Source organism: Ranitomeya variabilis, chromosome 5 (genome assembly GCF_051348905.1).
Source record: "Ranitomeya variabilis isolate aRanVar5 chromosome 5, aRanVar5.hap1, whole genome shotgun sequence".
In the NCBI taxonomy this organism is placed as follows: Eukaryota; Metazoa; Chordata; class Amphibia; order Anura; family Dendrobatidae; genus Ranitomeya; species Ranitomeya variabilis.
Genome location: NC_135236.1, coordinates 339,464,814 through 339,469,658, shown reverse-complemented (window position 1 = coordinate 339,469,658; position 4,845 = coordinate 339,464,814).

Sequence of the window (4,845 nt, the reverse complement as noted above, 5' to 3'; positions counted from 1 at the left end):
ACCCCATGAGTTCAGGGTTGTGGCTAAATCCAAGTCAGCTAAAGGCCCAGGTCCTTCTGTGCACTGGGATTTAGCTTTCTCACACAGAGTGGGCTATTTCCCAGTCGGCAGAGGGACCAGGTCCTTTAGCCGACTTGGATTCAGCCTGCTCTATATAAAAATGCTAAATCCCAGCAGATAGAAGGACCCTTATTGTATATAGATATATATGAATCCTGTCATGTGATTTTTTTGCAGTAATATTGAGCCGCAGACTAGATATGACATCTGATTACACATTTATTTATATGTGACAATTATACACACAAATTTTCCCCTTAATCCCAGTGTGTACAATATTCTACGCCAATCTCATCCTCGCCCCGTTTTATTTACTGGTGATCATTTTTGTAGATCACACAACCACAGATTTTTTTCCATGCATGCACCTAGGAGTGTTTTAACCCTCGGGCGATTTTCCATTTTTTAAATTTTTTTTTCCTTCCCATAACTTATTTTTCCATCCACATCGATGTTGGGATTTTTTTTTTATTTTGGCGGGAAGTTCTTAATGATACCATTTTGGCGCGGATACCATGTTTTGATCACCTCTTATTTCATTTTATTGCAATGTTGCGGCGACCAAAAAAAAGTCATTATGGCGTTTCTAGTTTTTTCTCGTTATGCCGTTTACCGATCAGATTATTTTACATTTTGATTGGTCAGACCTTTCTGAACATGTCAAGTCCCAATTTATTTATTTTTTTTAAATGGAGCAAAAGCGATATTTTTTTTTTCTGATATTTTTATGATATATGATGTAACTGCGTCATGCGTTGTGAAGGGGTTAATACTATAATTATTGGCCAAATGGACCAGGTCCTTCTGCCGACTTGGATTTAGCCTGCTCTCTGTGAGAAAGCTAAATCCAAGTGGGATAAAGGAGCAGGTCCCTTGCAGTGGTTTAATACCAGACTTAGTAAGCTAAAACACCAGGTCCTTCTGCCCACTTAGCTTTAGCTTGCTGTATATAACAAAGTCTAGTGGGCATTGCAGTCCACCAGTGATTCACCAATCTGATGCACTGTAATGATCCCACTGGTTCACTGTCGGACTTCCGTACTGTAGTGCCCCTGTGTCACGCTGGGGGCAGTCCGGCAATCCAACCTACTACAATGTTTCCGCCAGGTTATGCGTATTGCCGGTCACTGTGCTCCTTGAGTTCACCTCAAGTGACAGTTGACAGCTCAGAGGGTACTGTGATAACCGCAAACTGTAATCTCCAGTGACCTCACAGGTGGCGGCTTCCATGCCCCCCTTATTGTGTGTACGGCGGATACAGGGAGGGGTCACGTTTTATGATGTCACTGTGGCTTCTGTATGTATTGGAGCAGGGGATCGTCTTGGGACCTTGATGATGATGATAAATGGGTGAAAGAGGGTGTCTGTTTTTATATTTTAATTACATGTTTTTAATCTGTGTTTCTTTATTTTTACTTACAGTGTTAGTAAACGGGGTGTTTCATAGACACCTCTCTATTACTAACCCTGGGCTTGATGTCAGCTGTGATTTTTGACAAATCACAGTTGTAATTATACTTACAGCCCTGGCAAAAATTAAGAGACCACTGCAAAATGTCCAGTTTGTCTGATTTTTCTCTTTATAGGTATATTTTTGAGTAAAATGTAAATTGTTCTTTTATTCTATAAACTTCTGACATGTCTCAGAATTTTCAAGAAATAAATTTAGTATTTTTTTCTAACAAAGAAAAATGGTCAAAATTAAAAAACCCCAGTGCTTTCAGACCTCAAATAATGCAAAGAAAACAAGTTCATAATCATTTAGAAACAACAGTACTAATTTTTTAACTCAGGAAGAGTTCAGAAATAGTGATGAGTGAACGTGCTCGCCACTACTCGTTACTCGCCCGAGTATCGGGGTACTCGGCGAGCAGCGAGCATTTCCGGTACTATTCGGCGGTAACTGCAGTCTCCACCCAGCAGTTTTAGCGGACTTTAGAGACCCAATCATGGTGCAGAGATTGTCTGCCAGGCCTTGAAACACGGCAGCCATCTTTGTTGTGTCGTGCAGTGATTGGCTGGGCCGTACAGCATCATCCCGAGTATAAGAGACCTGGCGAGGCCCTGCTCGCCGCATTCTGTTCCTGTTTCAGTGAGAATAGGGAGAGCTGCTGCCGAGATAGGGTCAGAATCGTGGTTTTAGAGTGTAGGTCTGCAACTCTTACATCCACAACGCCTCAGAAACCAAAAGTCCTTTTTAGGGCTAATTTGTGGGTCCCAAGATTGCAGCACTAGGTAGGCAGGGCATAGCATATCCACATCAGTGCAAGGCCTGCAGGCACTGTATGTGCGTCCATTGCTCCCACTGCATCCCTCCCAAAGCTCCATAACTGCCTGCAGCTGCAGCTTATTTACTGTCTATATATTTATTTTTCCTTTTTTTTTCAAAAATTCCCCCCCCCCCAAAAAAAAAATACAGTCTGTTCTGTACTGAGGCCTGTTGAAAAGTTATAGTTTGTCAGGCATACGTAGCATAGTTGTCTGTGCGACCCTTGTGCTCCCTTTTTTTTGGTGTTTTAAATTCACTGAAAAAGGCCTCATATATCTGCGTGCTCCATGTTTGGTCATTGGAGGCCTGTGTACTTATTTTTTGACTGTGTGATACTCAAATTCTATACAGCACTATTTCGTATCAAAAAAATTCAAAGGCCACAGATTTGCCAGTGTGGTGTTTCCGTTACAGCCGTCATATATCTCTGTGCTCCAAGTTTGGGCATTGGAGGCTGGTGTACTTATTTTTTGGCTGTGTGATACTCAAATTCAATACAGCACTATTTTGCATAAATTAACTTAAAAAAAAAAAATGAATACAGTCTGTTAGGTCAGGCTGAGGCCTGCCTGGTGTTTGGGTTTGAAAAATCATAGATTTGCAGGCATACTGATCACATATTATTTCGCTACTAATAAAGACATTTGTGTTGAGCATTTGAAATAGTGCAGTAGTCCATTTAAAATGGTTAAGGCAAGGGGCAAAGGACGGGGAAGTGGACGTGATGGTACATCCAGAGGATGAGGCCGTGGGCAAGGTGAAAGTGGACAACAACAAAGACCCACATCTTCTCGCTCGACATTCCTGTCCCAGTTTCTAGGGTACCGCAGCACACAACTATTGAAACCAGAGCAGTGTGTAACGGTTGTTGGTTGGATAGCGGATAATGCTTCCAGTCACTTAGCCACCACCACCTTGTCTTCCACACGGTCAAGTCTGAGTAGCCGTGAGTGAGGCCAGGATATTCCTCACCCTGATCCTCCTTCCTCCCACCATGCCGAGTGCCCTGAGACAACTGATCCCACACTTGGACATTCTGAAGAGCTGTTCAGTTTTCCATTTCAAGATTCAGAAATCTCTGCAGGTCAACTTGAAGTGGGGAAAGATGAGATCGCATGTAGAGCTGCCCAAAGCTTTGACCAGCCCCAGTCACACGAAGGCAATGGTGGGAAAGTGTCACAAGAGGTGGACCATGATGAGACCTAATTTCTAGAAAGTCAGGAGGGGGAACAAGGTGCACATGTGGAAGACGAGGTGGTGGATGTCATAGTAAATGACCCAAGCTGGCAGGAGGACATGCGTAGCGAGGACAGCAGCACAAATGGGGATGGAGGCATATCCCCCAACAGGCAGGAAGAAGCAGTGTGGTGGCCACAGACAGAAGGCGTGCATCCGTTCCCTGTAACACCAACATGAGTGAAGTTGCCATTCCACCTGTGAGATCTTCCCGAGTCTGGCTATTTTTTAAAGACTCTGCCGATAACCCTAAACAGGCCATTTGCAGCACCTGCCATGCCTGCTTCAGCAGGGGTAGCAAAACAACCAGCCTGACCACCAGCATGATCAGGCACATGCAAGCAAAGCACCTGACTTTGTGGGCCGAACCCCAGGCTCAAAGACCACTGCATGCTGGTCACACCACTGCTTCTTCCACTGTTTTGCATAGAAGCCAATCCCTAGTACACCGTGCATGTGAAGATGCCTCTAGCCCTGCACCTGTTGTGGCCCACAGTCAAGCAGCACCATCAGCAAGCCCGTCCACGTCCTTGACCCAGCACAGCATTCAGTTGTCTATAACCCAGTCTTTGGAACACAAGCAGAAATACCCAGCCAACACCCCACAGGCCACAGTCCTCAATTCTAATATTTCTCTTCTGCTTGTGCTAGAAATGCTGCCTTTTAGGCTTGTTGAGACGGAAGCATTCCGCAACCTGATGGGGGCGGTCATCCCAAGGTACTCGGTCCCCAGTCGCCACTATTTCTCCCGGTGTGCCGTACCGGCATTACACCAGCATGTGTCCCACAACATTACCCGTGCCCTCAACAATGCTGTTACCGGGAAAGTCCACCTAACCACGGACACGTGGACAAGTGCTTGTGGGCAGGGACGGTAAATCTCAATGACGGCACACTGGGTTAACATAGTGGAAGCCGGGAACCAGTTGGACCTTGGGATGGAACACATCCTCCCCACGCTGAGGATTGCTGGCCCTATGTCAATCAGGGTTGCCCCCACAGTCTACAGCTCCTGCACCTCCTCCTCCTATTCAGCCTCCATCTCTGAAATCAACACATCAGTCAGAAGCTGGAAGCACTGCAGCACTGCCTCAGCCAAGCGGCAACAGGCTGTGCTGAAGATAATCTGCATAGGTGACAAACCGCACAATGCAGAAGAGTTGTGGACAGCGCTGAAAGAGCAGTCAGATGTTTGGATGACACCGCTGAACCTACAGCCAGGCATGGTCATGTGTGACAATGGCCGTAACCTGGTGGCGGCTCTGAGGCAAGGTGAGCTC